The sequence below is a fragment of the Cydia amplana genome, chromosome 14 (assembly GCF_948474715.1).
Source record: "Cydia amplana chromosome 14, ilCydAmpl1.1, whole genome shotgun sequence".
NCBI classification, from domain to species: domain Eukaryota; kingdom Metazoa; phylum Arthropoda; class Insecta; order Lepidoptera; family Tortricidae; genus Cydia; species Cydia amplana.
Window position 1 is genome coordinate 5,438,823 of NC_086082.1, and position 26,878 is coordinate 5,465,700.

Consider the following 26,878-nt stretch of genomic DNA (forward strand, 5'->3'; position numbering starts at 1 on the left):
TCTCATTGTGAGTCGTTTGGATTTTACGACTTCAAATTTAAGTAGGGTATTAAAATATTGTTGCTGACCGTTAACGGATAATAAGATCGTCTATGCATTTAACTGTAAAATGGTAAGATGGTCTACAAGTTTAATAATATGTATAATAAAAATTAATTCATAAGTATCTCTGCAGCAGCCCTCAAGCTTTAAAAGCGCAAGCTTTTTAATTTTATTGTGTAGATAATTTACAACTAAAATTAATAAAACATATCAAATTAAATTACATATGTTGCGTTAGATTTTTCATTTGAATAATTATATTGACCTTCGCTTACCGTTAAATGTATACGCGCCTTCGCTGTCTAAGAAAAAGTTATGAGCTTAGCATAATAATATTAGACATATTAAAATTAAAAGTGTCAGTCATTCCGAAGCAGCAATATATAACAGACGAACTGACCTCCAAAGTAGCGATAAAGTTTCGACTGACAGGCGACAAATCTATCGCATATGTCCGCCGGCGCCAAAGATAAAAACCTCTTTGTTTTGAGCAAAGCAAATGGAACAGCACTGGTAGTTTGTTCCCATTGGATGCACGAGCTTAGGCAAGTCAAATACATAGTTAGTGTCCAGTATAATGTGATCCCACGGGCCGAAGCATTTCTACGTAGAGCTTTTATACTGGTAGTGAATCTTTAAGCTCGGCTAGAGATTGGAATGTCACCGGAACGAATGTCAAAAATTAAAAAATGAAGACACTTGCACCTTGCACTAACCCCGCCGGCGCCTTTCACATTTCGGCGCCATTTTTAGGGTTCCGTAGCCAAATGGCAAAAAACGGAACCCTTATAGATTCGTCATGTCTGTCTGTCTGTCTGTCCGTCTGTCCGTCTGTCCGTCTGTCCGTCTGTCCGTCTGTCTGTCCGTCCGTATGTCACAGCCACTTTTCTCCGAAACTATAAGAACTATACTGTTGAAACTTGGTAAGTAGATGTATTCTGTGAACCGCATTAAGATTTTCACACAAAAATAGAAAAAAAACGAAAAATTTTTGGGGTTCCCCATACTTCGAACTGAAACTCAAAAATTTTTTTTTCATCAAACCCATACGTGTGGGGTATCTATGGATAGGTCTTCAAAAATGATATTGAGGTTTCTAATATCATTTTTTTCTAAACTGAATAGTTTGCGCGAGAGACACTTCCAAAGTGGTAAAATGTGTGTCCCCCCCCCTGTAACTTCTAAAATAAGAGAATGATAAAACTAAAAAAAATATATGATGTACATTTCCATGTAAACTTCCACCGAAAATTAGTTTGAACGAGATCTAGTAAGTAGTTTTTTTTTTATACGTCATAAATCGCCTAAATACGGAACCCTTCATGGGCGAGTCCGACTCGCACTTGGCCGCTTTTTTCCCTCTGTGTTTGGCCAAACGTGCCAGTTCACATTTTTTGTAACGAGAATATGCGTAATGTAACTTAGTCTAGTAATTTTAACATTAAAGTAATTCTACAGTATGTAAACAATGATGAGAGGGCTGAATTGCAAAAAGCCATAGTGGCTCGCAGATGTAATGTAGGTATTATTAGTAATCATAATCTGTAGAATTAAGTTATTATTGCGAATTCATATTGCAGAATACAGCGGCAGGAATTATCCATAGTCATATATGTAATAGGTAATGTTAGTAATAGCAACATTCTTATGGTTTAATTTAGTTCTCTCAGAAATTATAGAGTAGCGGGTACAGCCTCGAAACCAATAGAGAAATATGAGAACCATTTTAAAACGATTAATAACTTACTCGTAGGTACTTATAAATATAAATGAACAAAAACGGAACAAAAATTAACAAATTTTACGGTTGCGGAAATGCATTTTCCACCAACAACAAATACAGGTCAATTTGCATATATATTTAGTTTAGCAGTGTTTTAATTAACGAAATACGACAGTTAGAAAATAAACGGATATTACCTAATCACTAATCAGCTAAACGCAGGCGCGGTCCCGACGCGAAGTGACTAATAGATCTAAATAAATACAACGCCTATAAATCTTGAGGCTAATTTTATTACGGAAGAAAGCAGAAACCGAAATACTTACTATTTTTGGAGTTTCTACACGCACTAAGGCCACTTAGACTGATTTTGGAAGTGCGGTAATTACTATTTTATTATATAGCAGCGATGCGATAGCATCCTAGTAAGTGTTTGATTTAAATAGACTTAGTTTTCATTTCCTATTTGGTTTGTGCGCCACTTCACTTCTTATCCTATGAACTGTAGTTTAAATAATTACAGCCGAAAGCCCAGTAACAAATTTTTAAAGTAAGAAGAAAATGACCATGTTTAGGATTCCATAATTACGGGAAGGACAGGGACAAGGAATTTATCTTGGTAATGTTATTTTAACCTTGTACATGTAGGTTAGTCAATACATACTAATACATATGTACCGAATCTTAAACTAGCATATTAGTAAGACCATTAATCTTCAAGTACAAATCCTGAGGCTTGCTGATTTGGCATTAAGGAATCTGTGCAACGTGCTGTAAGTGCCTACGTGTATTATGTCCTGATTAGTGCAGACAGATGCTGGGCCAAAGGAATCATGTAAATCGGGTGTCTGAGGTATCATGTAGAGCCCCACCGATTCCGTACTCCGATTGGTATAAGTACCTATTTTCTTCTTCTTGTTATTTAAGAGCTGTGCTATTGTCGGTGGAGCAATCTCCAACTCATCCGGTCCTCTGCCAACTCCTTAACCTTCTGGTATGACACGACCTGAACCTTTTCTTTTATTTGGTTGAAATATTTTTTCCTCGGTCTCCCTCTCCTTCTCTTTCCCTCTATTTTTCCTTCGATGATGTTCTGAAGGAACAGGTCGTGTCTTAGCAGATGTCCAATTAGTATTCCTCTTCTATTTTCTATTGTTTTTATTATATTTCTTTTCTCTTTAATCCTATCGAGAACCCTAACATTTGATATTTTTACTGTCCAACTAATCCCTTCCAGTAAGTACCTATTTAAATACAGTTATTTGCAATCAACTTTCCGTACCGCATAATTAACTATCACTTCGAGTGGGCAAATAAGTAGTCTTAAATTACGATATCTAATATTTTCGTGTACCTACAACAATAGTAATGTGCGCTTATTGCATCCACAGCATCCAATATTTCTAGAACCATATAAGTAGGATGTCTTGTAGGAATTGGGGGTCTGGAGAGTTTGGGGGTAACCACCAACACTTGACAGTAATGATGGCAGATTACTCGGCGACCTCGCTCTTTGTCTTACAAAATTTTATTCTAACCATCTATTTGATTACCAAACACTGGATCTAAGAAAACCAGATTTTGTAGGACCTCTGAGTACGAATAATTGTTACGGATCGCGAGATCAAACTTAATTTGGTTCTCAGGGGTATGCTATGAGAATGGCTGCTTTGATTCAGCATTCATTTAGAAGGTCGACGAAATAACGCGGAGGCGGGAGTAGATGAACAAAAAGTTAGTTCTAATAATGATAGGTTTCATGCACACTTACAAGTGATGCTTAGAATTTACGTTGAAGCGGAAACAAAGGTGTTCTTTGTAACTAAAGGAAGTTGTGAATTATGATCTACATTGATAACCTTTATTTGTTCAAATAGGTAATCAAAGATGCCTTGAAACACCCCGCGCGGGCGTTAACTATGGAAATTAAACATACTTATTTTAATCACTAAAAATCGATAGGTACCTACATCTCTACTCTACCAATATTATACATGTGAAAGTAACTGTCGGTCTGTCTGTTACCTCTGCACGCTTAAACCGCTGAACCGCTTTAGATTAGGTTTTGTATGGAGATAGTTTGAGGTCTGAAAAAAGGACATATGATTGTGATCGGTCTGGTAGCTTCCCGCATTGCCTTTACCTATTTAAAAAATCAATGTAAACAAGATTCCTTTAAGTAAGAACGACGGAAAACAACTTTCAATGCAAGAATGATTAATTACGTAAGTAATTAAAACTGAAATTAAACGGATGACATTACAATTCGCATCAGTTTTCCCCGTTCGCAGAAATCTGCATGGTAGCTCGATTGATTACTTAATTTCCGCTTCCCACAATACATCGATCACTGATCTTAATTACTTTTTGATGACCATCATTAATCGAGTTCGCGTATTTTTTGTCACTTTGTAATTTTTTAGTATTTTCCTTCAGACGTTTCGGTATTATTATTTGATTTTTACTAGACTGCCCTGCTATTGACCCAATCACATAGAAAGTGAGAAATCCTAAGATGAAGCTCACTTAAAGGTTCAGTAAAAGTCTTTTTATTCTTTCCTTCAAGAGTTTCACCATGCTGAGTTTTCATGCCAAAAGCTACGTTAATTATGGAGCTGATAGAGAAGTTTGTGCAATGGTATGATGGTGGTCAGAGTCTACATACGACTCCGTTGGTTTGCTTTAAATTTAATAAAAATATTGACAAATGGGTGGACGCTTTCTTTCGGAAGAAAGATATGCGTAGCGTCGCATTGACATTCGGAAAATTGTGGCAATTTCTGAATCAGATTCGGTCAGGACCAATGATTTATAACTCAAGATAGGTTATAGGCGTTCCAAAATTGAAGCGCTTACCTTGTGACAAATTGTACAAGTTGCCTTTAGTCGCACCTGGGCACACGAGCAATGTGTACATGCCAACGAGCTCCCGCACACCGAAAGAGAAAGAGACGAGCTTATGTTTAACAACGAGTATGACAAAGATGGATGGAATGCGAACATTAATAAAAAATAACAGATTTGTTCGTAGGCACAGGAATAAACATGGAAGTATGTTTTATGCTCCTCAGGTACGAAATATCATTAGTCAGGACCGAAACAAGTGCACAGCTCAGCAGCGCATGATAATAGGCTGAAATGAAAAGTTAAATAACACTCTTCGTTTCGTTAAGTGATGTAACTAACCTTACTTATGTACCCATGTGTTACATATAATCCAATAACAAGTAGTATTATTTGAATTGCGTTACTTTCCTTTGGCCGATCCATCAAACCTGCCATACAAACGATACCACGACAATCGTTCATGACACCGGCGACAAGTGCAGACGGATTGGGTTGCCCATCTGTTAGATAACAAAGCAAGTGTAAAGCTTGTTACACATAGGTAGATTTGCCTTCGCATATATTAATTCTTAATTAACTTGACAACATACAAAATACTGGACATAAACTTTGACCCTCTGTTGTACTTTTTTAAAGTCATAACCATTACGACTATTGAGCGCTAAGGAGGCTTAAACTCGCTACTACCGTTTATTAACTAGGTATGTCCAATTTTAGGTACCAAATATTACGAGTAGCTAGGTACCATATCATATCAGAGACAAATTAGGGTGACTTGCGTTACCGCGCGCGACTCCATACTTGAAGTCAATCTTGACAAGGATTATACATATGTCTATATGATCAAGCTAGGTTTTTACTGTAAATATTTTATAAATAAGGCATCAGTTCATTGAGACCGGTATGTGTATTATAATACCTACTAATTTTCGTGCCATATGGGTCTAATTTCTTGATAGTTTATGTTTGTTTTAGGTTTGCTAGGAAATGTTTTGAATACTTTGGTTATATTTATTTGACGGATGTTTATGGATTTTAGACTAGAATAAAAATTCTAAAAATGTTTGTTATGAATAACTGTTGTTTAGGTTGTTTTTGTGTCAATAGTTACGCTTGTTGGTTACAACAATTCATCAACTCCATCAACAATTAAAATTAAGTTGATGGTTTTCGAACAAAACGATTGAACGCCAGTGTAGGAGTCCCTTAACCAGATACCAGCTTGGTGCGAGTACCTTGATAACATAATTATTACATGTGATCATGTCACTTGAGCTGCCTCCGCAAGGTTGCGGCAACCATCAGATGATCAGATACCGCAACAAAGGTACGCGACACTTTAGTTGCGAGTGTTGCGACTAGTGGTTAGGGGATTACTGCAACTTCCCCAGTGGTTTTGTATAAATATAAATCAGGGATGTTGCGGATGCCGATTTTTTGACATTTGCGGATGCGGATTTTTAAAGGCTCACATCCGCGGATGTACATAAAAAACGTCAAATATTAAATTCTAGTAATTTTTATTTCAAAAAACCGGCCAAGTGCGAGCAGTGGCGTAACTAGGGGGGGGCTGGGGGGGGCACGTGCCCCGGGCGCCGTTCAAGGGGGGGGCGCCAAAATGGGCAAGAGACCTCCCATAGAAAATGGACCAGCCAAAACGTAGGAATGTAGGAATGTAGGTTGGTCTCATAGTAAAAATTGCTCAGTATAATCCCAAAACCTCCCTGGCAACGGAAATGCAGTTATTTTTTAGCCACCCTGTATACAGGTGGTCCAAACCTTGACGTCCAAAAAATTTTTTTAGAATCCTCGTCGGTGGTTATCAGAATATACCCCATGTATGTTAGCCGATTTTTCATTGTTCGAGTTTAACTTTTGTTAAGAAATTCCGGGGTCAAGCTTTGCGTTGCTTTTATGCCTTCTAATAATTTGTTCGTGGTATTTGCACTGATAACATGAAATAGCGATGGGGAAGAGACCCCATAAAATAATAGTAGAAATAACAAAAGACGATTTTTGTAATGCATTACTAATTTGGAAGCTTTCAACCTCAGTTCCTTTGACCGGCGACTCTGACAAATTATGACTATCCCACCAAAAACATTTTCATGTAAAATGTTGCCAAGACGAAACCATAAGGCTCGCACTGACAAAAAGTTATCAGATCTCTTGTAGAGCCAAGCTTCTAACTCTACAGGCCCTACCAGGCTTGACCGTTTCGTAACATGGGCGTAAGGTGAAAAATATTCATTATTTTTTTATTATAAAATAGTTCTTGTAATAATGAAACGGCCAAGCCACATATTTTGACTAAGGTGTAGAGTCTGTGATGGTAGGGCCTGTAGAGTTAGAAGCTTGGCTCTACAAGAGATCTGATAACTTTTTGTCAGTGCGAGCCTTATGGTTTCGTCTTGGCAACATTTTACATGAAAATGTTTTTGGTGGGATTTCACATCTTTTTGTAAGTTGCTTATGACAATCTTCTGATTTAAAGGGTTGCGGGTGATTTACTATTAAAAATCCTGAAATACGTACCTGGGGGCATACAATCTGCTTTTTACTGATTCCCCATACAAACTTCAACCCCCTTTTTCCCCTAACGCCTTTTTCCACCCCTTTTCACCCTTACGGGGTGATTTTGGGGTTGAAACTTTTTTATATCCTTCCCTATAACAATAACTATCTACCTACCAAATTTTAACTAAATCGGTTCCGCGGTTATTGATTTCCCATACAAAATTCCACCCCCCTTTTCACCTCCCTAGGGGCTAATAATTTAAAGTTTTTGAATTTTTTTGTTGTTTGTGGACTAATACTATCTCACATACCAAATTTCAGCCTCCTAGGACTTCAGGAAGTACCTTAGAGGTTTTGATGATCAACAGTGAGTGAATGAGTCAGTGACGAAATCGGGGTTTTTTAGACATTAATAAAATCTTAAGTATAAGAGCTATGCAATTGAAAATTTTTATGCTTAATAAGTCCACTATTGACATCATATCCCGAGAGTTTTGTTTATCTGGTATAATCCAAACCCAAGTTAAGAGGGTTCAATAAAACGACGTAGCGCTTCGAGAAAAGGTAGGTAGTGCCCTTGCGCTTCGCTTTGCTCGTCTTGGCGGGGGCACTACCGTGCCCCCAGATTAAGTAGGTATCACTTTTTTGACCTTTTAAAAAAACGTAGGGTCTAGCAGTTTCTAAAATAACCAAAAGTCCTTGAAATCGCTTGTATTTTTTATTTATTTAGGTAAGGGAAAAATCTAAGCTTGACATGCTTGAACGTAAAAGTTTGTCTTTTTTTCCCAACTCAGCCAAGTGAGGAACCTGATTTTTTTTAGCAACTGCGCGGTTTGTGTAGGATTAAGTATGTTACAAAAAGAAATATTCAAAAAAGTTCAATAGTTTTTTTAAATAAATAATTGCTTCACCCCGGAATTTCTCAACAATAGTTAAAAGTAATAAAAATAAAAATCATAATTCGAAAACTACGAAACGTCGGCTAACATACATATTCTGATAGCCCACAGCGTGAGGAATCTAAAAAAATTTTTTGGACGGCAAGGTTTGGACCAACCTGTATAACACATGCCGTGCCAACATCGCTCGTTCTGTGATACTAGAATGCCGTGAAAAACCTGTGTCAGGTATTGAGAGCATGCTTTCCAGAGTTTCGGTGTGGGATCGGGAGAATTTAGTCCAATTCAATCCCACCAAGGCTCAATTTTGCGCGTTTACCGCTAAGAAAACCTCATTTTTCCCATATTTTTCCCATGTCAGGGAGTATTGGGAGCCTCGGTGTTGACATCTCCATCAGTGACGTCCAATAATTTCGTAGCCACCTTGCTGGGTAGGCTGCGCTCGTATCCAAAAAACTCGGTGTGCTCAATAAAGGGAGGCGATACTTTACTCTGGGGCAGACAGATCCATAGGCGTACTCACGGTGGGGCAAGGTGGGGCAGTTGTCCCACCCTGGTCTCTGACCATAAGCTAAGAATCTCTGTTTCAACCGTACCCTATTACAACGTCCCCAGCCTCCCCTACTTCTGCCCCACCCCTTAAAAAATGCTGCGTACGACCATGGACAGATCCCATATAATGAGTACTGCTGTCACCTTTGGGCAGGAGCACCTAGATGCCACCTTGGTCCATTCAAATCAGTCCAAAGGCGCACTATGAATAGTCTACGATACCAAACTTACAAGCGATATTGAATCTTCAAGTCTAAGGAGATCTCCAAAAAAGAAGTGTATAAGTTTTAAAATGGTCGGCAACGTGCATGTAACGCCCCTGGAGTGTAGACGTCCATATGATGCGGTGACCGCTTACCATCAGGTGAGTCGTAAGCTTGTTAGCCACTGATGGACTAAAAAAACACTTATTTGTCTAAATCAAAAGTAATCTTTAATAAGTAAAAAGTAACCCTTTCGTTAGTTCATTTCGTTTGGGGGGGGGGGGGGGCGCAAATTTGGTGCCTGCCCCGGGCGCCATATCCTCTAGCTACGCCACTGAGTGCGAGTCGGACTCGCGTTCCAAGGGTTCCGTACATTAAGTCCCACTCACGTTTGACTGCTAATTTCTAATAGGTTTTTTGGCTAATGACTAAATTACCTAGCAGTCTAGCACTTACGCCGATGCTAAGACGTTCCTGTACCGACCACACACATCCACATCCACATCCGCATCCGCATTAAATCCGCATCGATTTTATGCGGATGCGGATGCAGATGCGGATGTTGAAAATAATGCGGAAGTTCCGCGGTTGCGGATGCGGATGCGGATATTCGCAACATCCCTGATATAAATCATACATGTGTGAAACACTCCTACTAGGAAGCATTGTCTTGAGAAGCATACTCGTAAAATACTGAAATGTTTAAGATTTAGGTTTCTCATATTTATGATTAGGACTAGTATGTGTACTTAAAGGATTGCTGCAACTTCCCTAGTGGTTTTGTATAAATATAGATCACACATGTGTGAAACACTATTACTAGGAAGCGTTGACCTGAGAAGCATATTTAAATACTGAAATGTTTTAGATTTAGGTTTCCCATTTTTATCAGATAAACAATATTCAATTAAGCGTAAAGAACACATACAGAAAGAAATTCCTTTAAAACGGCACTTATAAAAAAATACAATTACTTTTTCTGTAAATAATCATGAGTGAAAGTAACGACATTCGCTAGTTCAAATATTACGATTATAATGTCTCGTAAAATTATACTCGAATTATTGATAAGTATCAATCCGCATTGGGCTAGCGTGGGGACTATATAGCCCAAGCCCTCTCGCGCATGAGAGGAGGCCTGTGCCCAGCAGTGGGACGCATATAGGCTCACATTATTATTGATAAGTAGCTAAATTTACTTCGGTTCCAGCAGTATAGCGGTGTAATATATTTCACAACATAAATGTATTTGCATACTTTCTACAAACACAAATTCACGCAGCTGAATACATCTTTATTTACTCAAGCTTACGTACTACATAATGTGTTATAACCAGTGATCGTTAATTTTCCTACAATTTTGGTGCAGCATAGTAAAAATAAAGGATTTTCTTCAATTTTTTTTAGGGAGAGGATTGGATAAGGTTAATATTACTGTTATTAGCCCTAATTATCTATTCCACCTAGAGTAGGGCATACAGATGCTTTTAACCAACAATGCCGCACCAAAATTGCTGTAAAATTAACGATCACTGGTTATAACACCATTGAAATGATCAAATACAGACAGGTTTGACTCGCTTGAACCCACTTCATAAAGGCGATGGAGATTTACACCGATTTTATGCAAGAACTTGAATTAAACTTAGCAATAAACTGGCTATTTACGTAATTGAATAGGCATTCGGGTAATAAAGGCATGGATAGACTTGTTCGTGAGTTTATGATGAGATTACCTCTATAGGTGTTAGTGTGCACGGTTATGGCTCTTCGCATATTGAGAACGTGCTTTTTTAATTGCCTACTACATTATCTATATATTACTTATGTATATATGTATACACAACGAGGTTGCTCCATACCAAATCTGGATCCATATCGGTAAATCCCTACTCTTCTTCCTCGATTCCTCATGACTGAGGGTCGCGACCAACATGAGGTCGTTATTTTGTGCACCAAAGCTCTCCATACTGCACGATTTTCCGCCTTCCTAATAATAGGCGCCTGTGTAGATCCCTGGCAGGTCTTCTTTACAGTGTCCACCCAGCGGATTCGCGGATAGCGGTTGGTGGATGTCCACTACCCCGTCCTTCATCCACCTTGCCAACCATAATATGCTTTTCAAATCCCTACTGCAAAATTATAAATGAGAAAGTAATTTTCTCTCTCTGTTTGTCAGTTACCTCATCACGCTTAAAACCGCTGAACAGATTTAGATGAAATTTGGTAAAGAGATAGTTTGAGTTTTTACGATTGTTATTGACAAAGGTTTATGAAGAATGCCAGCTGTAGTCGTTACTATGGTTAAAGGTTTTCACATAATGTTCACCAGTTATAGGTGTCTCACCTAAAAATTATCATTTATATATCAATCTAATCCTACATGCTAATATGTATAAACTTATTTACATTCTCACGATTGTTAGTCTTAGCTTATTTGCACATTATTCGCATTTGCTCCACATTCCTGGGTTGCACTATGCATAACACGAACGATGTCTTACGAGTGCATCTATGTAACATGTCTATCGTATGATTATGTGATTACTCACGTTGAATACAACGTTTTATTGTAATACTGCTGTTTTATATCTTTACTAGGTTTTGTCCGCGACTTAGAACTTGTTATAAAACCCCATACGCTCCTCCGTCCCCATTTTATTTTGAAAATGATTTTAATGTAATAAATTACTCTAAGATACTTTCATTAATATAATTGTACAATTATATTAATCCAATGAATTTCATGACTGATGACCGTTGACTACTTACTACAGTACCTAGTAGGCAACGAAACTAAATCTTCATCTGGCTTATACCGAGACCTTTCACGTGATCCTGTACTTAAGGCCCGGCCACATGTCAGCGCTGCGGCGCCGCAAAGCGGTACGCAGCGCCGCGCGCGGTGCCGCAAAGCGGTGAGTTTCGCCGCGCGCGGTGCCGCCGAGCGGCGTGCGGCGCCGCAGATTTCTGCGGTGCCGCGCCGGTATTTTCTTTTGAAATGATTTGCATCTTCATTCATTATACGAAGATATGGGTTCACCCAAAATTTTCTTTTCAATTGTTTTTTATTTCTGCGCCTTCTTAATAGCGCTGGCAGTACACCGAGAAATTCAGTAAAATGCTGCAAATGATGTTAAAGGTATGAAAATCGGTACGATTGATATTTAGGACATTTGAAACAATTTGACCCGAAGCACCATTAAATAAAAAAAAACGAGATGAGTTATCTTTTTTTTGTATGGAATTAAAAAAAAACTGTCTTGAAACCTATCGTGTGTGGTATTAAACGAAAGTGCTTTCTGAGCAGATTCCAAAAATATCATATCATTAAATTTCAGTCATTTTTTTTAATTATAATAAAAATAATTTTCAAAACATACCAAGTTTGGGCTTCTCCAGATACAATACCGTTCAATTTTGTTTTTTGTAAAATATACCTCAAATTATACCTAATATCCTCATATCTAACCATAAGAAAGCAATTTTGAAAATAATTACATGAAGTTTTTTTTTTTAATTTTTCAATTTTACAAAGTGTGATCTATGAATCTCTCAATTAAATATTTAAATAGAAAGCATAGTTTTTCCAGAAAGTCGCTTATATCTCGGAATCTATAAGTCGTAGTAAAAATTATCTATGTAAGAATTAACTGAAAAAACTCACCTTTAACCCCCCCCCCCTTGCCCCGAGTTTTCCACCCCCCACTCATGAGAACTTTTTCTTACTTAAAGCTTAGATATTACCAAAGGAACATGTAAACCAAGTTTCAATACTCTTATTTTACCCGAATGACATTATGAGTAATTCGGCAGGGGTATTATTACACTTTGTAAAATTGAAATAGTATTTTATGCAACCGTTGTTTAAGAGGGGTCAAAAAAGGCGAGTGGCGTGAGTAACAATTTGAGGCGAAGCCGAAAATTGTTAATAAAGACGCCACGAGTATTTTTTGACTCAGTTAAACAACGTTGCATACAATACTTTTTCTACGACCAAGCACTTACTTTGAAAAAAATTGTAAATTTAACAAATATTTTTCATTCAAAAAAATAATACTTTAAACAAGTGGAATCATATAGGACATATATGTAGGTAAACAAACCAAAAGTATACAGCTACGCGACCCAGCCACCGCGCCCCGCGCCCCACGGCCGTATGGTCAGCGACACCTTCTAGCTAGTAACTCATGAGGCCCTGGTACTTGCTCTTAATTAAATTACAATTTTGGATAGTTTTTTTTCTCGATTTTGGCCACAGTAGCCTGTGGAGACTAACAAGCAACGCTAAGCGGTGTTCGTAGTCTATGGATCTTGCTATATTACGGGTGTCACATGCGCGTTCTGACTTCTGAAGGAATTTTATTGTTTCTACTATAGAACCTAATGAATATTTTGTAAATTAGCAGCAATGCACTTAGTACTCATCTGTCAGCGATGACAATTAAAATTAGGTTGGCAACAATGTATTTCATACAATATTTTTTAAGTGGTGATTACACGAAGTATCGTAAAAGTACCAAAAAGATACTGCGTGTATGCACAAATACTTTTTTGGGGAATAGACTTAAGACTTGTCTTGACAACTATAACATAGGGGTTTAAAGGTGTGTGTACGACCTTTTAAATGACAAATAAAGGTACGGGAGTAGAAAAAATTAAAACAAATATACTAAATGTAAATATTTTCAAAATTGCTTTATTAGAATTAGATATTTATTTATTTATTTAATCTTTATTGCACAAATGAAAATACAAACGTACAAAAGGCGAACTTAATGCTAAAATGCATTCTCTACCAGTCAACCTTCGGGCAAATCAGATAACTTGTAGGCGGTGCAATATCATGTTATAATTACAAAACAAAGTAGGTACCTACTTATACACAACTATAGGTGAACCAGGATCTATTGAGGGTGCGCCATGTTGCGGAATTTCACTGGAATTATTTTTTTCATACTACACTGAATTGTCATCCTATACATGAGAATAACAGCGCCCTCTTGACAATTATCATATATTACTGGTCAGGCTATAAACAAATACAATGAATATACATAATAAATAGATATGGATATGAGGATATTAGGTATAATTTGAGGTATATTTAACAAAAAAAAATTTACGGTATTGTATCTGGAGAAACACAAACTTGGTACGTTTTGAAAAATATTTTTATTATAATTTAAAAAAATGACTCAAATGTAATGACGTGATATATTTTTGGAATCAGCTCAGAAAGCCCTTTCGTTTAATACTACACACGATAGGTTTCTAAACAATTTTTTTTTAAATTTCATAAAAAAAAAAGATGACGTCATAACTCCTCTGGTTTTTTTTTTATTTGCTGGTGCTTCGGGTCAAATTGTTTCAAATGTCCTAAAGATCAATCGTACCGATTTTCATACCTTTAACACCATTTGCAGCGTTTTTTGGCGAACCGCTATCGCTGTAACAACAGCAAGAGCAGAACACGTGTGAAGGGATCCATGTCTGATTAAACAACTGGTAGTCGAATTTTATTCTTTACTATGCAGCGTGGCATCGCACGCGGCGCCGCACGCCGCTTGGCGGCACCGCGCGCGGCGAAACTCACCGCTTTGCGGCACCGCGCGCGGCGCCGCGCACCGCTTTGCGGCGCCGCAGCGCGGCACCGCAAAATTTTGCGTTGCGGCGGGCGTCGCCGCAGAGCGGTTTGCGGTGCCGCAGATTTCTGCGGTGCCGCGCCGCGCGGCGGCGGCGGCGCCGCACCGCTGACATGTGGCCGGGCCCTTACGTGCCTGTACCATATCCACTATCGCCCGCAACACTTGTACTCTAGAATCTCCATTTTTCTTTCACGATTTTTTCCCCTTCTTCTCTATTCCTTGGAACGTGAAATTTGATGCGACAAAATCATACATAGAATTTTAATTATATATTTTTTTCTTCCTCTTATCTGTCCCAGTACCTACATGTCATCATCAGTGGTCATCATTAAATTCAAGTTACTGTCAATAGTGATGACAGTTGAGGGATGATGATTATTGGGGACGTTTACTTTATTAATAAGGAGATTTGTGCCTTAATTTTTACTTTCCGAGGAGAAAGCCAACTTTTAATATAAGTATTTACCTAAAGTAAAACTTAGTTAAGGACCATTTGCAGAAATTAAGTGCTCGTTTGATACTCGTTTATATTTTGTAATTATACTCAATAAAAAGTAAGATATAATGTTTATATAAGTACCTACTTTGAGAGATAAAGTTAAATCATAAAAAGGAAAGGTTGAGAAAGGCTTAAGAGAAACTTTCCTACATATTTAATATGTGGTCTTGGCGAAATTAACGGCTTTGTAAAAATATTACAATTCCAACAGAGCATCATCGATTACTTGTTAGGGACTGTAAGTAGAATGATTTAACATTTTGGCAGAACTGAAATAATCTACCAAAATGGTAAATACATACTACTTACTTTATCTTTTTCGAATCTGGTAAAAAGTATCCATACATGTGGTAAGTAGTCGTACTTACGATCAACTAACGTACTACATACGTGATGATAAGTTGTATAATGTACATTATAACCGATATGGATATATCGAATAATAGTAGGTAGTTTGTGTTACAATCAATCAAAATGATATATTTCCGTCAAGGGCGTACATTGAATACTGAATGAAGCGATGGATTCTAAAGTAGAATCCTGAGCGTAATAAGGGATTCAAGTGTTAACGCCCAAGACGAAATAATTTTGATACCGTGTTACACATACTGCTTTTCACATCAACTATAAGGAAAATAAAAAAATCTTAGTGTTGACACAATCTGACTGTTTAAGCATGCTTAAACAGATTATTTAAGCTAAAAAAATAATATGCAAAAAATGTAAAAATAGTGTGCTAGAACAGAAAAGTGTTACTTTGATCCCTCCTAGCAGGGAGGAAAAGTGGCACTTTGATCCTTCCTAGCAGAAGAAAAAGCTGTTTTCCGAATAGGTGGTGTGAAAACCAAATTAATCACGCTATCATCTCGCCCTTAAGGGTGAATGACCGCTTTACTGCTGCCTTGTGTCAGATTAAACACATATGACATACCGGTCTGGCCTAGTGGGTAGTGACCCTGCCTGCTAAGCCGATGGTCCTGGGTTCGAATCCCGGTAAGGGCATTTATTTGTGTGATAAACACTAATATTTGTTCCGGAGTCATGGATGTTTTCTATGTATATAAGTATGTATTTATCTATATAAGTATGTATATCGTCGCCTAGTACCCATAGTACAAGCTTTGCTTAGTTTGGGGCTAGGTTGATCTGTGTAAGATGTCCCCCAATATTTATTTATTTATTTATTTATATGCTTACGTATTTATAGTTATTATTAGTCATAGGATTCAACAAGTCCATCTCAATGAAAATGAATTTGTGACATATAACTGATGTATTTTCGTTTTTATATTTTTGCCATAGATTAAATAAATAACAGGGGGCCGATTTTTGAAATTCGACTGCGCGATTTCGCGTATTTCGTTCAGTAATATCTCCACTACTAGGCATGTAAATTCTACTGATAGAATTGAAAACGAGTGGTCAATACCACTAGATTGCCAATTTCTATCGCTCGTATTTCAAAAATCAGCATAATCGCCGTTTTCCACCGATTTTCGAGTGACAAAATCGAGCGATCGAATTTCAAAAATCGTCCCCCAGGTCCTACCCCATCAGAATATCGTAGACTTGTTTGCCACCGTCTTGACATAAAAAAAGGTCTTTGAGGTCTCGATGTGTAAGTATATTCGTATCCAAATGAGATTACTAGGCTTGTTGACCACAGAAAAACGTCAGGGATGAATGACTTAGAATATTCGTCTTTCCTTCCTTCCTCAGGAGGTTACTAAATATTTTCCTTCTTAGTTTCTTTCAAAACAATACTATAAGTAGGTATGTATTTTTGTAGTTGTATGTAGATATAGATTTTTTAGCCTAATATTTACGGCTAAAAAATCGTCAAAATGAGATAGGAAAAACCACAACTCACAACACACAACAAAGAGCGTACTTCAAACTTAAACGCCCTCTGGTGGTCTAGTCCTGGTTACCACCTATATATCATACAAAAAAAAACCTAGCAAACCCAGTCTTTATTATATAAGATCACAGGCGCCGCACTATATCACCTAAATCATTAATTTCATCTATTTACTTTTCCCAGCAGCATTGCACATCATTAGGAACTAACAGCACTTCACTGACCATCAATGGACCTTATGTCCTTACAATAAGGTTTATGAATAGTTGACGATGGAACAAATTAGGGCATCAGTGGAATGCAATAATAGGTAGATAGTTCATACAATAATATCGTCGGCGTCTTCATTAATGATAACCAATTAGGATCTGACTGGAGGCGGGGACTTTTGAAGCGTAAAGACTGGTATAGTGTGGAAAGATTTGCTGGCTATGGATGAGGTCTTGGTGGCTCAGATGGCAGAGCGCTGGAGTATCGATCCAGAGGCCGTGTGTTCAAGTCTCACCCAAGACAGTAATTTTTTCACTTTTAAATTTATTCTAAGCTTAATAGCATTCACAGACGTTTCTGCTTGTTAAAAATTAAACTGGTAGTACTAATACAAAGTTAATACAAACTGTGAACTGCGGCGTAGTAAAAAAAATACGTTTTACTTGAAAAGTAACCTAAATTGAGTAAATTGTCACGCTGTTGAAATAACTAATACCTATAATAAATTTATCAAATCCACTTGAATTCAATCCACATTTTTGAACCCATTTTTTATGACAGTTGCTTATTTTACTGCAAAAAAATATTTTTTTATAGCCTATTTCGTGTTCCACTGCTGCATGGGCAAAGGCCTCCTCTTTCTTCCGCCACTCATCACGGTTTGTTGTATGTTCCCGCCAGTCGCTGCAAAAAGAGTCAAGGTCATCCCGCTATCTTTTTTTGTCTGCCTTATAGAAAATATTTCTACAGTTCAGCTTATTCAGAATACTTACCACTAGGTATAGGTATATGAGTGGAATGGATACGGGTAGTTACCATGTGTATTTTGTAGGTACAACACTACTAGAATCGAATTGCCAGTTATTTTGCTTTACATATCTCTCCCGCGGGGCAACGAACTCGTCGTACTTGACTGTTTATATTTAGTAACTGATTGGGGCGTGGACTTTTCAGATGGGTTATCTATGTTTTATTAATTATTCGTTTTAATGTGACGTTATCAAGATTTTTTGTTTGCTCATGGTCGAGGTGTCAACATGTTATTTACACCACGTCATTTCCTCTTTCAATTACAAAGTCTATTTATTAGGTACGACATACAAGCCAATAGTGTATTTAAATTGAATAGTCTAACCTACCTCTATGCCTTATGTCAAACGGTTCAAGAGATAATTCAGAGCCGATAGTTTAGTATGGTAATGGGCATATATGTTATTCTTCTTCTTCCTCGAATCCTCATAACTGAGGGTCGCGACCACATGAGGTCGTTATAATAACGTGCACCAAGGCTCTCCATTCTGCACGATTTCCCGCCTTCCTCATAAGTAGATCCTCCTGTGTAGATCCCTGGCAGGCCTTCTTTAGTGTAAGGCCTGGCCTGAGTGGACGCTCGAGATGGGCGTCCAGCGGGGCGGGGCGTGCATGTTAAACAAATGCCAACGTATAGGAGCGGCCTTAGTGCACGCTGCTCAAATTACTTGTGAGCCCGACGCCACGCTGCACGCCCCGCCGAACGCTTCGCTTCGATCGTCCACTCAGGCCTTACACTTACAGTGTCCACCCAGCGGGTTGGTGGATGTCCACTACCCCGTCCTCCATCCATCATGTCAACCATCATGCGCTTTTCAAGGTTGTCCAGCTCCCGTCTGACAACGTGTCCATAGCATGGTATTGGGACCCCAAAACTGCCAGGAGACTGTTTCGCTGCTTAGGGGGTTAGTTCCGAGATAAAAAAAATGTCGTTAGTTCTTTTCAGCTTAAAAACTGTGTGCCGACTTTAAATGGACATCCACCCACATCAGCTGTGTTTGCGTGATATAGGAACAAACATCCAATATTATTCAATACATGATTCAAGACTGCATACCTACTTAACTTACTTAAGTGCCCATAACTACATAATAGTGAGTGACTAACGTAACATCTATGGTAATTTATTTGCTTACGGACGATTAGCAATTGAGACTATAAGTAACTACTAGTTATGTAGTAAGGTATAAAGAAGTTGCATTTTATCCATAAAAGTGGCAAAGTAATCTAATGCCGTAAAACCTCCCAACTACAGTCTAAAGCTCCCAAATATGGTCCAAAATTAACTGTAACAATTTTTTTCCTTCAGGTGTGTCTTTTACTGTATTTTTTGTAGTTCTATGGCAAAGGATAAATGGATAAAAAAACTCGAAGTAGGTATACCAAAAGGAACATTGGTATTGATACTTAATTTCCTTTTGAACTTGTGGACCATAGTTGGGAGGTTTTACTGCATATTTTTGAGGCAGGACAGTAAATGTGCTCTAAAAAAATCAATACAATGAATTTCTATACACCATTCGGACCAGTCAAATTATATATATATCCTTAAATAGTCATACCATAAATAGAATTAAGTAGCTATCGGAATATTCATGAAGGGAGTGAAACAAGAACAAAACCGGCTCCGGCCGACCGTGAGATTGCGCAAGCTCATGCGGGGCTGATTTTATAGCGTTTTTAATGAAAACTAATGAGCATCGCAGACGGCGCGGCGCCGGCGCACAGGTAAGCTAATATTCTTGTCACTCGCCGAGCGAAAGCGAGTACAATGCTTAGGGAAACCAGAGGCCCTACGGCGAAAAAGGATAATCGAAATTTCTTTATCTGCTTAAATTTTGGTAGGCCCTCAGTGCAATTTTATTGTAAGCCCGTTCTTTGTGGCGTTCTTCATTAGGTGCTTTCGAAGCTGTGGTACCTACTTGTGGCCATTTTTTTTTAGAGCACGCCTGCACAGGCTTCGCAGAAAGAATATATGACCGTACTCGAACTAGCACTTGGCGTCCGCGTCCAGACTTCGCGTAGACGGACTCTATGCAATTGACAAAAAATCGGCTTTCACTTTATAGTGTAGAAGTTTTAGTTATTTTGGTCGCACTAACGCCGACGTGACCTCTCCTTCGCTTAAATAGAATAACGCATCTCGAAAAGCGAAACCGCCCTTCCATCCTTTTCCCACCGCTCAGCGCTCAGCGTAAAAGAGATACGAATGCAATTTCCAACCTCGTTTTACGTAGATACAGGTTCCTGACGCAATCTGCGACTCTAAATCATGCTGGCCTTGATTAAGAGATAAAGGAATTCCTAGCGAGGGACCGGCAGGGAAACTAGAGAAATGCCATTGTCGAAGCCTGTTTGAAAGTCCTAAGCCAGTTTCAATGCCTTATAGATCATTGCTATCCATCATGCGCACTTGCGCAGTAGCTTATGATTATACTATGATATAAACATAGAACATGAACATTATTGGCACAGGTACCTATATAGGAAATTAATTTAATAAGCATATTATTAACTCGGTTTTCAAAAAGAGCAAGAGTCAGACCACTAAGTAAGGCCTGAGTGGACGCTCGAAGCGGAGCGTTCGGCGGGGCGTGCAGCGTGGCGTCGGGCTCACAAGTAATTTGAGCAGCGTGCACTAAGGCCGCTACTATACATTTGCATTTGTTTAACATGCACGCCGCACGCCCCGCCCCGCTGTAAGCCCGGCTCGAGCGTCCACTCAGGCCTTACACTAACACTGCGCTAATTGATTATAATAATAAGACGTTTAGAGTGACACTTTCACACTTTGTTCTAGCATCGAACCCTAGCCACGTAACTAATGATTGTATGCATGTTAGGCTAATTTGTTGTAAATAAAACCCAAAGTTCGGTCAAAATACTTATCATAGAATATTCAAATACATGTAACAACCGCAAAGAAAAAGAACTACCTACAGACACTGAATTTAAATATTTACATATTTTAACTTATTTTATTAGATATCGTAACAAATCGAAGCCATATACTAAGTCTCAATAGTCTATCTTTATAGCTAAATCATAAACTTTCTAATGCTCATTAGGTGTATGTCCAGCCCTTCTCAAACTCTCAAAGTGCCTTTTGTTCCGAGATAGTGACGTTGTTTACACTCGGTTGCCAATTAGTCTGATAACGTGAGCTTTCACAGGGTTGTTTCTCATTATAAACAGCTCCTTTGTAGCTGGCCAATGTTTTATTATTTACCAATGAGATAATAATTAAAGCTTTCTGTATAATATGCATTTATATGGTGATATCTACAGAATATTTATAATTAATCTTACCACCGTTCTTACGCGAGATATTATATTCAATAACTTGGTGACAAAACTTGGCTGCATGTTTTTTATGTTACGTAATTTTACAAGTTTACTCCTGGGTAAGATTTAAAAACGACCAAGTACCTAAGGCCAATTTTGCTATAATTATATGTATTACAAAACGACACACAATTTCGTATTTTTATACCAAAAGTGTAACCAATGTGTGTGCTTAATTTGTAGAAATACTACAATCCACACTGGTCCATTGTATTGAGCATGTAGCATGTTTGATATGAGACATACCAACATTGAATAATTTTAGGGTTAAAATTATCAAATGGTATCTGTATTTTGCATAAAAGCATAAAATATGGCACAAAAGATGGACTTAGCAACTAAGAAGCACATCATGCATACTCACTTGACTCGCTTGTCTCCGAAACATATCGCGCGAGTTTTTAGTCACTCGTGAGTCACATATTAAGTGAGTCTAAACCGAAAAATTATTAAATATTTGATAGGGTTGTTTTATTATTAAAAAAAAACCATAATATTGTACTCACATAAAGTATTCGACTCTTCGTAATGATCGTGAAGAATAAAAACTTTCTTAATTTCAGTCATCGTTGCTTAACATAAGATAGGGAGACATGATCATCCAGCATAAATTTACTGACACAGACAAAAAGTTTTGACTACCGTATATTATCAAAAAGAAAGTATTTCTTAGAATCTGTCGATTGTCCATGCGCCTGATCGGATCAAAATGTTGACTTTTATTTATTGCGGGTCCTTTATGGAGATGCTTTCACTGATAACATTGTACTTAGGATTATAAATTGTTTGATATGGAGTCTTATGGGTATTTTGGGCATACACCGGGAGGATTAAGCCCATACCATGGTTCGTGGTATGGACTTTCTTCTGTGTGTTTGTTAGTTACGTAGATATAGTTGGTCAAACCAATTTTACAGTAAATAAGAACTTAAAAAAACTATACTCATCCTTTTCTTTTGGGTGCTAGTACTAGTGTAAGACAAAGATAGTATGATTTTCTGTCTATGTTTGAAATGAGACAGTCATTTGACAAACTATATATTTCGTTTAATTATTATTTTATGTTTATTAGTAAGTAAAGGGGGATGTAGATTAACAGCACAAGGGAGGCGTGACATAAAGTTTGAGAATCCCTGACTTATTTTTTTTTTATATTTAACCAGTGGCCAAAAAATGACATCTCTGTACTCGTACTCTTAAGTTGGACTTAAAAATATAAAGGAATTAGTTATGCAAAAGAATTCACCGCTTCGGGCAAGAAAACTTGTGACATTTTGGAATACCGGTCCAAACGCTTTTTAACCAACTAAAAAAAGTAGTATCAATTGAATTAGTTGAATTTATAATCCACAATATCTACCTAACGTATTTAGGTATCTAACTAACCGCTTACACGCCTGTCACAGCACAAAAGAAAATCACTCGCATCCTCTTACCAACGGATAATGTCAATCAAACTTGGGGATGCGGAAAAACTTACATGCACTGGTTCTGCGTTTTCCTCCTTATAGAGTCTCCAGTCTCCACTGATTCGGCGGCACTTTATTTTGTTGTATTTATACTTAATTATAGGGATCCCTTTGGTTTCAATTTTCTTCAACACACAATATATCGAATCGAGTTTTATTTTACATGTATTGATGTGACATGTGACATTTTTTTCTCTTTTTATTATCGCCTTGCCGTCTATATTGAAAACCCGACAAGGAGGTCAGAATTCATAGGTTAAGTATTTAATACGTGGCGCAAACATTCCCCCGGCCTTGAAAGGAATAGCTTTCAAAAAGTTATTTAAAATAAATCATTTACTACATAATAGCATCCTTATTGCTCAGAGAAAACTAAATTGACATAAACATATGAAGCCTCCATAACTTGAGAGAGATAACTAAATACTAATAGAAATATGAAATTATATTATTGAGAAGGCAAAGGACATAATTTGACCAAAGGTCTTTTAAGTGTGCCTGATTTTGTTTTAACCAAAGCAACTCTGGCAATACCGTCCTTGCCTGGAAAGAGTTGAGTTATAAGACCTAACGGCCAATGTAGAGGCATAACATTATCTTGAAGGATGACTACAACAGTTCCTTCCTTAATAGGCTGAGAAGGAGTATTCCATTTTTGTCTGGTTTGCAACGTGTGCAAATACTCATCGCGCCACCTCTTCCAAAATGATTGCGTTAAGCGATCTAATAATTGATATCTTTGCAAAAGATGATCAGATGTTACCTCCGCAACAGACGCAGCTGGAAGATATTTCAATGGAGTAACATTAAGAAAATGAGCTGGCGTCAATGCGGAAGGTTCAGCTGGATCAGAGCTTAACACGGATAGCGGTCTAGAATTTAATAAAGCCTCAATTTCACATAGAATTGTCATTAATTCCTGAAATGACAAGATTTGTTTACCTATCGTACGAAACAAATGTGATTTGACGCATTTAACGTTACTTTCCCAACATCCTCCAAAATGTGGAGCACTGGGGGGAATAAATCGCCAAATTATTTTATTGGCTGATAGTTCAGTTTCCCAAGCGTCTCGATACTCATTCGCAAGGAAATTATGAAGTTCTTGCAAATATGTATTGGCTCCCTGGAAGTTGGTTCCGTTATCGCTGTACATATATTTTACAGGACCACGTCTGGATAAAAACCGCTTAAATGCTGACATAAAGCTTGCTGTACTTAAGTCAGTTGCAAGTTCTAAATGAATTGCTCGCGTTGTGAGACATGTGAATAAGCACAAATAAACCTTTTGACTCTTCACGCCTCTTCGTCGAACAGGTGTACAATACAACGGACCAGCGTAATCACAGCCAGTATGTATAAAGGCTTTCTCAACTTGATTTACCCTGCACGCTGGTAAATCTGCCATCATTGGGGAGTTAGCCTTTGGCTTGGTCCGGAAGCAGTAATTGCATAAATGAATGCGATGACGAATAATACATCGAGCTGCTATGATCCAGAATCGATGTCGTATAATAGATATAAGAGTTTCAGGTCCTGCATGTAAATGGTGTCGATGATAATAATCGACCAGTAGGTTAATGATGTGATCACGACGTGGCAATAACAAAGGATGTTTATAATCGTAATCTTCATCAGAATTACTGAGACGTCCTCCGATGCGAAGGATTCCATCTTGAATAAATGGCTTCAGGCTTGCTAAAGCTTTTGTAAACCCTTTTTTCAGGGTCATATCTAAAATATGTTGACTGAAATAAACTCTTTGTAGAGCTCGTACGATTTCTAATTCGGCTGCTGTTAAGTCATCAGCACTAATAGGGCCTTTAGGTAATCGTTTTATAAATTTTAAGATATAGGCAACTGTGCGTACATATTTAACCCATGACGAGAACCGTTTAGACAAATCATAAATTAAGTTGTCGTTCGAATTGTCACAAGTCACTAAAGAAACCGTTTTTTCTTCAGGAACGTTGACTTCGTCTGGTATAAACGCCTGAATCGGCCATTCGTTTTTCGGGAGTTTCATCCATGGAGGGCCTGATAGCCATAGAGGATGGATCACCAGTTGAGCTGGAGTTAAGCCTCTAGACAGGCAGTCGCTTGGATTTTCTGTTCCCTTAATATGATAAAAATGATCGCTTGATAAGTTATCTTGGATCTTGGTAATTCGATTGGCCACAAAAGTTTGCCATCGATGAGGCGACGAATGAATCCAACAAAGTGTCACTGTTGAATCGGAGAAGGCCAACACAGAGTCGATTGGGTATCTGGTTGAGTAGGTATCAACCACCCTTTTTATAAGTTGTGACAATAGCAATGCTGCGCATAATTCCAGTCTTGCTAGGCTGACAACCTTCACGGGCGCTATCTTAGATTTAGCGCAAATTAAATTAATGACACCTCGGTCATCATTAGGAAAAGTGACGTAGGCATAAACCACTCCACCATAAGCTCTTTCACTAGCATCTGAAAAGCCGACTATAGTTAATGAACAGTTTTCAATGACACCAATATGTCTGGGAATGCTAATGTTAGATAGTAGCGGTAGTTCACCTTGGAACTGTTGCCATTGGCGTACAATATGATCAGGCGGCAATTCGTCCCAATCAATTTTCAAAAGCCATAACTCCTTTATTAGAAGCTTAGCGAACACAATTACAGGGGCAACTAGGCCCAGAACATCGAATAGTCGAGCTACCGATGAAAGAATGTTTCTTTTACTACACGGTCGATCGTCGGGACTAACCTGGAACTTGAATACATCTTCACCAGGATACCAACGCAGACCTAAAATCTTCAACGTTGTATCATCGTCGAAGGTGACACTTTGGGATAAATGTAGTCCTTTCGGTATTTCTTTCAGAACAGCTGCAGAATTTGACGACCACTTTGCCAGTTGGAATCCACCTTTCAAGAACAAATCCAGCAGTTGTTTAGTCGCTTGCATAGCTTGGTCTTCATCAATAACGGAACTGGCTACATCATCCATATAAATATCACGAGATGCAATTTCCTTTGCGAGTGGGTATTTATCACCTTCATCAGCTACTAACTGTTTAACAGTTCGCAGTGCCAGAAAAGGACTGCTACGTAGACCGAAGGCTACCCTATTATACTGAAATACCTTTATAGTTTCTTCAGGATTAAACCTATAAAGTATACGCTGATAAGGACGATCCTCCCCCCGTACGTCAATACACAGATACATTTGACGTACATCAGACGTGATAGCAATACCAAACAATCGTAAGTTTAGGAGAATGCAGAACAAGTCAGCTTGAAGACTTGGTCCTGCGTGAAGTATGTCATTTAACGATAAACCGCTTGTGGTCTGTGCACTAGCGTCCAGCACAATTCTAACCTTTGTGGTTATTCTGTCAATTTTGACAATTGCGTGGTGGGGTATGTGATAAGCATCATTTGACTTATCATTTGGAACCTCAGATAAATATTTTTTATCGATATGTTCACGGATAACTTCATCATAAGCTGGTTTTAATTCAGGTTGCTTGACGAATTTTCTTTCAAGCGCTAAAAATCTGCGTTCAGCAGTCTTGTAAGAATCGCCTAAATTGCTTGGGTCCAATTTAAACGGAAGTGCTACTTCATAACGTCCGTCTTCCAAACGATTGATTGTATTCTTGAAAATATCTTCAGCTTTTTTCTCGTCTGGACTATGAATCACTCCTCCATCCAAATCTTCAATTTCCCAGAATTTTTGCATTAAATTTCCGACATCAACCGAAGTAAAATACCCAGCTGCTGAGTAGGAAGCGTTAACTGCGGGAGCATCGCCTAGTATGATGTACCCCAGTGTAGTTTCTAAAGCGTCAGGCAAACCAGGCTCGTTTTCAATTTTATCTGACATTAACAATTTGGTGAATAACTTAACACCAAGAAGTACGTCAATTTCACCTGGAATCGCCCAAGAGTCATCTGCTAGATGTAAATTATCAAACAGATCAGTTGCAGATTGATCAATATGACAGGTCGGTAAATCAGGCGTGATCTCATCTAAAACAAGCGCTTCGATAGTATATTGATGTTTAGGATCATATCTTGACCTAAATGTTAAGTTGACATTTCCTCGGATGGGTTGTGTTATCGTTGTTCCACCTAATCCATTTATTGACGTCACTGGGCTGCTGTGTACAGGAAGACCTAAATTCTTGCAGCACTTCAATGTAACGTAATGTTTCTGTGATCCTGGATCCAGCAGACATCTCAAAACCTTGTCCTTGCCGTTACGCCCA

At 38.1% G+C, this 26,878-nt stretch overlaps 1 long non-coding RNA gene across 1 annotated transcript; it reads left to right on the plus strand.

The window, feature by feature from the left end:
• Window positions 1–10,723: 10,723 nt before the first annotated feature.
• Window positions 10,724–18,589, plus strand: LOC134654053 (uncharacterized). The gene is made up of 3 exons (XR_010097302.1): window positions 10,724–10,806; window positions 18,356–18,365; window positions 18,556–18,589. It is a non-coding gene; the product is annotated as an uncharacterized LOC134654053 (long non-coding RNA).
• The last annotated feature ends 8,289 nt before the right edge of the window (window positions 18,590–26,878 follow it).